The following is a 12,351-nucleotide window of genomic DNA, read 5'->3' as shown; positions in this document are numbered from 1 at the left end:
GTGGTGAAGTGGTGACAGGAGTAATAAAGAAATTCCAGAAATACATTTTATCCTTGGTAATGATATGGCTGGATCACGGGTGGGAGTGATACCTACTGTGGTAGAAAAGCCAGTGGAAAATCAGGCAACTGAGGTGTTACAGGGAGTATATTCTGGGATTTTTCCTGACTGCGCGGTAACAAGGTCACAAAACCATAGGTGGAAACAGAGGGAGAAATCAAAGAATAAAGACAAAGAAGTTGAAGTTCAATTATCAGAAACTATATTTGTTCAAATGATTGAGGAAAAAAAAACAAGAACAAGTGGAGGACAAAGTGAATATTTTTACTCTGGAGAAGTTAGCTGAATTACAACGGAAAGATAAAGCAGTTGTATCAAAAAGCATACACAGAAGATGAATCTGAGTGTATCCCAGAATGTTACTGACTTGAAAACACAATCTTGATAAGGAAATGGAGATTACCACATATTCAGGCAGATGAGAAATAGGCAGAAGTTCAACAAGTTGTATTACTGGTGGGTTATAGAAAGGAGGTGTTGCAGGTAGCACATGAATTTCAGTAACAGAGACAAAAACAGAAGATGCTGGAAAAGCTCAGCAGGTTTGGCAGCATCTGCAAAGAAAAATTAGAGTCAATGTTTCCGGTCCAGTGACCCTTCCTCAAAACTGAAGATATCTAGGAAAATGTTGGTTTATATGCAGAAGATAGGGAGTGGAAGGTGTAAGGAGTAAACGATAGGTGGGAATAAAGCCCAAAGACAGAGACAAACAGTTGGAGAGGCAAAGGAGTTGGTAACCATTTGGCGAGGAGGGTGAATAGCCATTAATGGAGACTGTATTAGTGGCTAACAATAGGTAGTATGCAGTGGCAGACTGTGATAACAAGGCCTGGTGTGTGGGGTAGGGGGCTAGGACATGAAAGACTTTAGGCCCGAAAATTATTGAACTCGATATTGAGTCCGGAGGGCTGCAGGGTCCCCAAGCGGAAAATGTAGTGTTGTTCTTCCAGTTTGTGCTGAGCTTTGCTGGAACACTGCAGCAAGCCTGAGACAGAGATGTCGGTCAGGGAAAAGGGTGGTGTGTTAAAGTGGCAGGCAACTGGAAGCTCAAAGTCTCTTTTGCAAGCTGAATGTAGACAATCTGCAAAGTGGTCACCCAGTCTATGTTTCGTTTCTCCAGTGTAGAGGAGACCACATTGTGAGCAGCGAATGCAGTAGACTAGATTCTGGGATGTGCAGGTGAAGTGCTGCTTCACCTGGAAGGTATGTTTGGGCACTTGGATACTGGGAAGGGAGGAAGTAAATGGGCAGGTGTTACACCTTCGGCAGTTACAGGGGAAGGTGCCATTGGGCTGTGGGGAGGTGTTGGGGATGAAGGAAGAGTGGACCAGGTTGTTCCAGAGGGAACAATCTCTGCAGAAGGCATACAAGGGAGGGGAGGGGAATATGTGTCTGGTGGTGGCATCTCGCTGGAGGTGGCGGAAATGGCATCTGATGATCTTCTGGATGTGGATGCTGGTGGGTGGCAGGTAAGGACAAGGGGGGCCCTATTGCTGTTGCAGGAGGGAAGCGAAGGGGTGAGGGCAGAAGTGCGGGAGATGGGTCGGGCCTAGTTGAGGGCCCTGTCAACAATGACGCTGGGGAATCCTTGGTTGAGGAAGAAGGTGGACCTTTCAGAGGCTGCCTTGTCGAAGTTATCCTCAACTAACATATGCAACAGAGACGGAAGAACTGGGAGAATGGAACGGAGTCTTTACAGGAAGTGGGGTGCAAGGATGTATAGTCCAGATAGCTGTGGGAGTTGGTGGGTATGTAGTGGATATTGGTGGCCAGTCTATCCCCAGAAATGGAAACAGAGGTGTCGAGGAAGGGAAGGGAGGAGTTAGAGATAGACCAGGTGAAAGTGAGGGTAGGGTTGAAATTGGAAGTGAAATCGATTAACTTTTCCAATTCCAGACAAGAGAGGGAAGCAGCACCAATTATATCATCGATATAACGGAGAACGAGTTGTGGGTGGGGTCCGGAATAGGACTGGAAGAAGGAATGTTCCACATACCCCACGAAGAGACAGGCATAACTGGGGCCCATGCGAGTACCCATGACTATCCCTCTGACCTGAAGAAAATGGTTTTGTTCCTGATTTACAGCATCCTCAGTTCTTTTGGTTTTAATTACCATTTAGAGTTCACTTGGGAGTAAGGAAAACTCAAGCCAAAATACAAAAGATTTTTATTGGCCTGGACAGCATTAAGATGTGCTTGAATTTTGCCAGAGATGTCTCACAAGTCAGGTATAGGAAAACTCAGGCAGTGATGAAACCAGCACCCTTAATGCCCATTCCAGCACTTGAGGAACCATTTACAAAAGTTTTATTCAATTGCGTAGTGCCCCTCCCGAAAACAGAAAGATAGAATCAATATTTCTTGGCCATAATGGGTGTATCTACTAGATTTCCAGAGGCAGTATCATGCCTAAAAGGATTGTAGAAGAGTTACTCAATTTTTTTTAAATTAGATACAGACTAGCCACAGAATGATTCAATCGGATCAAGGATCAAATTTTACATCAAAGTTATTCAAGGAAATTAGGAATAGTTTAAGAGTAAAACAATTTAAATCAACTGCGTACAATCCAGAATTGCAGAGAGTATGAGAATCTTAGCATCATATTTTAAAGACCATGTTGAGGGTCAATAATCAAGAGTATCTAAAGGATTGAGATAAAGGAATTCCATTTGTATGTTGTGCAATTAGGATGCATCCAATAAATCAACTAAATTCAGACCATTTGAACTAGTTTTTGGGCAAGAGGTGAGAGGACCACTTAAATTAATTAAGAAAAAACTTGTGACTCAGCGCTCAGAGACTACATTATTAGACTACATGTCAAATGTTAGGGAGAGATTAAATAGAGCAGGTGAGTTGGCTAGACAACATTTAAAAACAATACGAGAGAGATCAAAAAGGGATCAAAAATTTGTAGTTTTGCTGATGGCGATAAAGTGTTAGTATTACTACCAGTGGTAGGTAAACCTTTAAAGGCAAGGTTAAGTAGGCTTTATCAAATTGAAAGACAACAGAGTGAGGTGAGTTATTTGCTAAGAATGGCAGATAGAAGGAAAACTCAGAGATTGTGCCATGTGAATATTCTCAAACAATTTTGTGAGGGAAAGAAAGCAAAAGGAGAATGTGCTACATGTTCTGACTCAGAATGAAAAAACCAAATCCAGATGATTCGGAATTTGACATTCTTCCTTTTAAATTAGACAATGAAGAACTTCTCAGAAATTGGAAGAAATTATTGTGTTACCTTCCAGAGGAAGGTCAAAATGAGTTATTATAAAGAGTTATTATAAACACATGGAGATATATGAGGGAAGTACTAAAATTATTACACATGAAGTAGATATAGAAAATGCTATTTCAATAAAACAACATCCTTACAGGCTTAACTCTCTAAAGTTGGCATAGGTTCGAAAAGAGATTGAAAACATGCTCAAAGATGACATGATCAAAGTGACCTACAGCAAATGGAGCTCACCCGTCATGATGGTACCAAAACCAGATGGTACCCAATGATTATGTGTGGACTATCGAAAATCGGTGCAGTTAGGAAATCCGATTCATACCTTATTCCAGAATTGGAAGACTGCATTGAGAAGGTGGGACAAGCAATTTATATTTCTAAACTTGACTTGCTCAAGGGTTACTGGTAGGTACCTTTATCTGAAAGAGCAAAGAAAATTTTGGATTTCTTGACACAGAATGCACTTTACCACTTCAAAGACATGCCATTTGGTGTGAAGAATGCACGAGCCACATTTCAAAGATTAACCGATTAGGCAATTTTGGAATTACCCAATTGTGCAGTGTACATAGATGATCTGGTGATTTTTAATCACACATCGAAGGAACATTTGGAGTATCAAGCAGAGTCTTTCAATCAACTTCAGGAGGCAGGCTTGGTAATAAACCTGGCTAAGAGTGAGTTCACAAAAGCCCAAGTTATGTTCCTAGGCTATACTATTGGACATGAACAGAACGCTCCACAAGATGTGAAAAATAATGTTACTGGGGAGTTTCCTATAGCATTGGCAAAGAGGTAAAAACTGTGATTGTTGGGCTTGAGTGGTTTTTCAGAAATCTGTACTGAATTTTAGTAGTGTGTTACTCCACTGACTGACCTGTTGAAGAAGTGCAGAAAATTTCAGTGGACAGATATGTGTCAGAAGGCATTTGACAGCCTGATAGCTGTGTTGACCGCTAAGATATCCAATTACACAAAGCCATTCAAGGTGGCTATTGATGTGAGTGATGTGAGCATCAGTGCTGAAATCTTGCAAGCAAACAATAAAAGTACAGAAAGACCGGTTGGGCATTTTTCAAGAAAGTTTCCAAATTTCATCAAAATAAATACTCCAGTCCTGAGAAAGAGACCTTGAGTTTTGTATTGACTTTGCAACATTTCAACATTTACGTGGCCTGTGTTGTATGTGAGATAATTGTGTGTTCCAATGATAACCCCGAACATTTTTGGAAAAATTTAAGGATAAAAATACTAGACTATTTAGATAGAGTTTATTGTTACAGTCATTCAATCTGAAAATTATTCACATGGCAGGACAGAAGAAGATAGTTGCCGACATATTTTCACAACTTTGATGAAGGAAGATGGGAGTTTTTGGTGATGGAAGAAACAAAATGAGATAGAGTATATTGTTGAAGGTTTACATGCTTAAAGTTAATACAATGTATATAAAATGTTGAGTACTAATAGTCTGAGACTAAAGGCTTTGAAAATAAAGCCATCTTTGTACATTGATTTTGTTTTTATGGGAAAAGTGTGACAATACTGTTCCTTTAAGGGATGTGTTCTGTCCTGAATCTCCTGCAAAGGGGTGGTATCCCAGTGGTGCAGAGATGTTTCCTTCAGACAGCCTGTTGGTAACAGCTTTCAATTCTCCCAGTTTTTTTTAAAAAAGTAAGACAAAAGAATCAACAGTGGGGAGGGTCAGGCTTACCCAAAGTTCTTTAGTTTTGCTTTCAGTTGGTTGGTGATTTTTGCTGGCTGTTGGAGCAGAAAGCTTGACTCCTCTGCTGCAAGAGCGAAGTCTTAAATGGAGAGGCTTCCTCTTAAAAATCAGAAGGGGCAGATTGTTTCTTTCGGTGTTTTTTTCTACTGGATTGGCGAGAGACAATATGTGAGAATAATGACTGTGTTGCTGAATTGCCTTTGGCAAGGGTGTGTTTATGGGATGCTGCCTATATTAGAACAGTTGATGAATAGTGTTTAAATAATACATTACCTTGTTAAGTATTTCAATGGAGTAAAGTTATCCCAATTCTTCTTTTTGCTGTATTTGAACTGTGTTGTAAGAATAAAGTGTGGTTTGATTAAAACTTACCGGTGGACAATCAAATCAAATCTGGAAAACAATGCCTTACTCTTGCCTTTCAAAAAAAGTATAAACGTCATTGTTATCTCTATCAGATACTTTTAGGGGGCCTGGACTGCTTCATAACATCTTCATGTAAGGTTGATATGAGAGCTAGTATTAAGCTAGAGTAATGAGATGGATTGATTACATTAACTAGAGGGATTACAAATAATGGAAGATTATGATGCAACAACAGCAAATGCAGGGAGTAAAATATAGAAAAAAGCACATAAAGAACAAACTCATCTCATCCTAGAAATATTTTTGAATATCTTTCTTCTATTGCCTGAGAAATCTATATCCCCAGGCAAGGGTTTCCTGATTTTCTCACACCCATTTTTTATGGACATCGCTCAAATTGTGACCTAAAATGCAATGTGGAGCCAATAATAATTATAGTTAATCTAAATTATAGCGGTGTGATAATCATGGTATGAAAAATTTAAATCTGACAGTCTACTGATCATGAAAATTTCATATTTAGTACTTTTTCAGACGTGAGTTTTGAACGATTTTGGAAAAATGGATTATTTCAAATTCAGTGGAGATACCTGGTTTGTTTCTCTTTAAAGCAGGTCAAGTAAAAATATATTAGAATATTTGTTTTAAATGAGGCATTTCTTAGAAACCACGCAGTTTCACCTAATTGCTGGATTTTTTTTGCTGGAAGTCAACTGATTGTCTTTTATGGTTGTTCTGCCCGAGCAGTGTCTCGCGGGCAATTGGAGATTTTGGTTTCCAGTTGAGGAAATCTGCCAAAGAATTGGCTGCTCAGCTGATCTCTCCACTTTCTGAAGCACCTTTGTAGTGAATCTAACGTGAAATCTGACTGCCTGCTTGAAGGACAATAGGAAACCTCTCAATACTGTGTTTCCTGAGCAAGCTACATCCACCAGGACCCCAGAGACAACTGCATGTATAGTGACTTGTCTTCATGACTAGAACACCAAATGACAGCTATCTGAACATTCCATACCTTATGCTTTTGATTCCTTCATGAACTAACCATTATTTGTCAAAAGTGTTTTCCCCCCAAAGTGAATCTCAATAGAGATCTTTCTTTTCCCCTTTTACGTTGAGTGTGTTTTTGTGTAAGTTTTGGTTATTCAAAGGGAGATCACAAACTATGTGTGTCTGCATGCAGCAATTTTGGATCTTCATGAAATAAGTTGTTTTATAATAAATCAATACTTTTGCATTTGATAAAAAAAAATGTTTTTTTAATTCAAAGACTAATATACATAAAACATACAATTAACCATATTGGGTACCAAGTAAACAATTCAATACATGTTGTGACTTGTGGAGTAGTGAGATGAGAAAAAAGTGCTTTCCTCTCATCTTGGTCATAACACTCTATTTGCAAATGACCTGAGACCCATTATGGGTAATACAGGTGACAGATGTACAACATGTGGTATGACATCTATAATCTGTAATAATGTCCCAGATTAATGCATAATAATCATGATTTGTTGTATATAAGAGTGACATCATAATTTAAAACATGGTACTATATAATGCGAAGATAGCAAGAACTGCAGATGCTGGAGTCAGGGTCAATACAGTGTGGAGCTGGAGGAACACAGCGGGGCAGGAAAGTCAATGTTTCAGATTGGGACCCTTCGTCAGAACTGGGGAGGGGGAAGGGAGCCGGGAGGAACTCCCCTCCTGCATTCGGGAAACCACCCACGCCTTCCACCTCCTCCAAGACTCCCGATTCTCCAGCCCCCAACAGCTCATCTTCACGATGGACATCCAATCCATTTACACTTGTATCCCCCTTGCAGATGGCCAAAAACCCTCCGCTTCTTCCTCTCCCACAGGCCCAACCAGACCCCTCCACCGATACCCTTATCTGCTATCGGAACTTGTCCTTCCCCTGAACAACTTCTCCTTTAACTCCTCCCACATTCTACAAGCTAAGCGGGTGGCTATGGGCACCCGTATGGGTCTGAGCTATGCCTGCCTCTTCGTAGGATATGTGGAACAGTCCCTTTTCCAATGTTACACTGGCACCATCCCTCACCTCTTCCTCCGCTACATCAGCGCTGCCTCGTGCTCCCATGAGGAGCTCGAACAGTTCATCAACTTTCCTAACACCTTTCACCCCAACCTCAAATTCATCTGGACTGTCTCTGATGCCTCTCTCTCCTTCCTGGACCTCTCCGTCTCCATCTCTGGTAACCGCCTCAACACCGACATCTATTTCTAACCCACCAACGTCCATAGCTAGCTGGACTATACCTCCTCTCACCCAACTTCCTGCAAGAATGCAATCCCTTACTCCCAAATCCTCCACCTCCACTGCATCTGCTCCCAAGATGGGGCGTTCCACTCCCGGACATCCCAGAAGTCCTCCTGTTTCGAGGACTACAACATCGCCCCTCCAGTGATCAAAACTACCATCGACTGCATCTCTTGCATTTCCCACACTTCTGCCCTCAAACCCCCTCCCCCCAACAAAAATAAAGACAGATTCCCCCGGTCCTCACATACCACCCCACCAACCTTCATACCCAGTGCATCATCATCCGCCACTTCCGCCACCTACAATCTGACCGACCCCAGGACCAAAGGGACATTTCCCTCCCCATCGCTATCTGCCTTTCATAGGGACTGCTCATTCCGCGACTCCCTCATCCACTCCACACTCTCCACTAGCCCCACCACACCCAGCACCTTTCCCTGCAACCGTAGGAAGTGCTAAACCTGCCCCTCTACCGCCCCTCTCACATCCATCCAAGGCCCAAAACAAACTTTCCATATCCAACAGGGGTTCACCTGTACATCCTCCAACCTGGTTCTACTGTATCTGTTGCTCCCAATGTGGCCTCCTCTACATCGCTGAGACCAAGCATAGACTCGGAGACCATTTCGTGAAGCATCTGCATTCTGTTTGTGATAATCGACAACACCTTCCGGTCGCTAACCTTTTTAACTCCCCTCCCACTCCCTTGATGACATGTCCATCCTGGGCCTCCTCCAGTGCCAGAGTGATGCCACACGCAAAATGAAGGAGCAACACCTCATATTCTTCCACAGGAGCCTACAGCCCGATGGCCTGAACATAGAATTCATCAGTTTTAAAATCTCCCCATCACCGGCCTCATCCCATGTCCAACCCTCCCTCTCATCCCCACGTCCTTGACCTGACACAACCTGTCCATCATCTTCCCCACCTATCCGACTCACCCTTCCCACTGCTAATCCCTACTACCCCCCCTCCTGCATCCACCTATCACCATCCCATCTCCCATCCTCCAGCCCTACCCATCCTCCCTCTCACCTCCCTGACCTGACACAACCCATCCATCTTCCTTCCCACCCATCCACCCCATCCTTCCCACCAACCAATTCCCACTAGCCCCTACCTGCATCCACCTATCACCACCCCACTTACCTTTCTGCAGCTTTACCCATCCTCCCTAACAACTCCTTGACCTGTCACAACCTGTCCATCTTCTCTCCCACCTATCCACCCCACTCTTCCCACTGACCAATCCCCACCACCCTCTGCCTGCATCCACCCATCACCATCCCACCCACCTTCCCCCAGACCCACCCCTCCTCCCTCTATTTGTTTCCCAGCCCCCTTCCACCTCTTCCTCTGATGCTGCCTGACCTGTTGTGTTCCTTCAGCTCCACACTGTGTTGACTGTATAATGCATGTGATCATCATACTGCACAGTGCATGATATACTGTCTTTGTGTAATATCCATATTATGATCACCATATATAGACTTAACATGTTAAGTATGTGTGTGTTTCTGTGAATGTGTGGTGTATGTGTGAGAGAGAAAGAGAGACAGTCATAATGTAGAACATTTGGGAATGTTAGGTTAATCCTGCTTCTAAAGAATACATCTTGGATACAGTCAAAATAAATTTTCAAAATATTTGTTCTAGCCATATAACTGCATTTGCCCTCAGGCTTGTTTAGACTTTAAACATATTCAAGCATGGCGTTAGCCTCATTTTTATTTTCTCTATTTTTTTGTCTGTTACATATATACGTGAACATAAGTAACACTTAAAGTATGTGCCAGAAATCTAAAGAAAAACAACTCGGGCCTGTCAATGAGAATGTTGTTTGATCCCTGTTACTTACATCCTGCAGAGCACATTAACCTCGTCCTATAGTATGAGGTCATTATATTTACATAATTTGACAGTGTGCAGTGCTGCAAGCACTCTCAGTTCCACAGGGGGTTTAGGATCAGGATGTCAGGTGTCTGTAATGCTGGAAAGGCCTGTTGATTGCTGCCAACTTCTTTCTGAACTACATTCACTGAGGATTTAAGTTTCTGAACGGGATTTAGATGGTGAAGGCCAAAAAAGAAAAGAAAACAAGTAAGGCCAATTATATTTTCTACTAATTCAAGCAGTTCAGTTGCATTATGTGGACACCTTATTTAGAGTATCTCTGTTCTACCATCCAATTAGAGATAGATTATAATTGATCTTTATTCTATCTCCCACCTTAGTTCTGTAATCCTTAACACCTATGCCTAATGAACACGAATTAGCAAAATCACATCCAACAGATCAACATAATGGGTGCTAACCATTGAGCTAACAACCCGAGTGCATCATTGACTTGGCCCAGCAATATATCTTTGATTATGCGGATGCCAAGTCTTTATTATTACAGAAAAGTAGGTACTTAAATTCTCATATTTGATCCTTTAAAGTCTGCTTTTCACCACATCCACACCAATAACAAATTACTGACCGCCAGTGCCCTTCAAACTTAATAAAAACCGAAAGAACTGAGGATGCTGTAAATCAGGAACAAAAACAAAGTTGCTGGAAAAGCTCAGCAGGTCTGGGAGCATCTGTGAAGGAAAAAACAGAGTTAACATTTCGGGTCCAGTTCCTCAGAACAGTTCTTGTTTTTGTTCCTTTCAAACTTAACCTCCATTTTTGAAATACAGAATATTTGTGTATAACAGAAAAATGTCAGCGTCCCCCCAAAAAGTTTAAAACAGTGAGTTTGACCACAGTGCATTATTCCAGACAAAGTAATACATGGAAATTACAATTTTCTTATTGCAAACGAACGAACTTACCTCGGAGAGAGAGGGTTGCGAATGGAACTGCGAGGAAATGCACGTGGAACACAATGAACATATAAATCAGAATGCCAATTCAAAAAAAAATCACTGACATCACAGCAAATTCAAAAGCTTATTGGTTAGCGAGTATCTGAAATCAGTTTTGCAAGACCGAGATTAATTGGAACTGATCAGTAACTACTTTTAATATTCTAGTTTCCAGTTTAAAGTAAATATTCTACAAATTAATTTAAGCTGGCAGGACAGCTCAGCTGCATGGAATGCCCATCCTGTGCACATGGGGAGTTATGGATGTTTCATATGGCTTAGACAATATGTGGGAAGTGTCTGCAGCTGCACAAAATTGAGCTCTATGTTTCTGGAACTCAGGCGGTGGCTAGAATCAACTATCATGCAGCCATGGAGCTGAGAATTATATGGATAGCACGTTTAACGAGGTGAAAACAGTCAGAGAAGGAATGAGTGCCATCATGGCAATCGGAAGACCAGATCGTGCAGAAGTCCTCTGAGTCTCTCATTAACTGGTTTGATATATTAGATGCTGGTGAGAGTGATGGTTTCAGAGGAATGTAGCAAGACTCAAGTTTATGGCACCTCAATTGGCTTAGAGGCACAGATGGGGCAGAATAATAGGTGTTCATGACTGCAGTTGCCTAGTATAGGCAGCCAACCATTTATAAGCAATTTTCAGATAGCGTACAGAAGTAACAATTTAGTACAGACTTTGTTGGTAACAGTCTTTGGCCTTTCTTCAAACTCTTTGTCTTCTCCCAAGAAAGTGACAGTTCATTCCCCTGGACCCTCCCTCCATCTCTAACTCACTTCTGATCTACCCATGTTAATATACCTTCATTTGGGAACTGACAATCTATGCTGTGTCAATCGCCCTTTCAGCCAATGACCATGGTAACCTACTCATCACACCAAGATGATCGTTATCTCCTTCCCTGCCTTCATTTGAAAGTTAGTTTAATATCTTTCTAAAGCTTCTTATTTTTCCCAAACAATTTATTGATAACACGACACACATGGCACCAAATAAATGGTTCAATAAAGCATTGCAACTTTGGTGATTCTTGTGATCTATCTTTTGTTTTAATATGCTAGAGATTTGTTTTAATTTGTAAAAAGCTATTTACTAATGTAGCACAGTTAAATGAGGTTTCACATTACACAGGGAATACTAAAAGAATTCATTTTTAAAGGGGACCTCAATTTCATACAAAGGGAAATAATGGTAGCTGATTCAATAGTTAGGGGAACAGACAGGTGTTACTGTGACTATAGATGTGACTCCAGGATGTTGGTCTGTTGCCTTCCTGGTACCATGGTCAATGTCACAGAGCAGCTGCAGGACATTCTGCTAGGGGGAAGGAGAAGGACCAGAGATTGTAGTCACATTTGCACCAACAATATGGTTTCAACAACGTGGACATCCTGCAAGTAAAACTTAATGAGGTTGGCAATAGACTAAAACGCAAGACCTATTTAGGCAGCAATCTCAACAATATTCCCAGTGCAACATGATCATGGGTACAAAAGTAAGAAGTTAAGTGAATGAACATGTGGCTTTAAAAAATGGTGCAGATTTCTGGGCATTGGGACCAGTTCTGGGGGAGCTGGGTCTTCTTCAAGCAGGATGGGTTACACCGTAGCAGAACATAGACTAATATCTTTGCAGGGAGACTATATTGTTGTGGAGTGTTTAAAGTATTTTGTCAGGCATGGGAACCTGAGAAGAAATTCAAATAGGATAAAAACAAAGCTGCTTATGGAAAGTAGAAAAGCTACAAATGAAAGTGGAAAGTAGCAGAAATAAGTCTTAGAATCAACCA

Source organism: Rhincodon typus, chromosome 6 (assembly GCF_021869965.1).
Source record: "Rhincodon typus isolate 14 chromosome 6, sRhiTyp1.1, whole genome shotgun sequence".
NCBI classification, from domain to species: Eukaryota; Metazoa; Chordata; class Chondrichthyes; order Orectolobiformes; family Rhincodontidae; genus Rhincodon; species Rhincodon typus.
Note: the sequence above shows the minus strand (reverse complement) of the source record.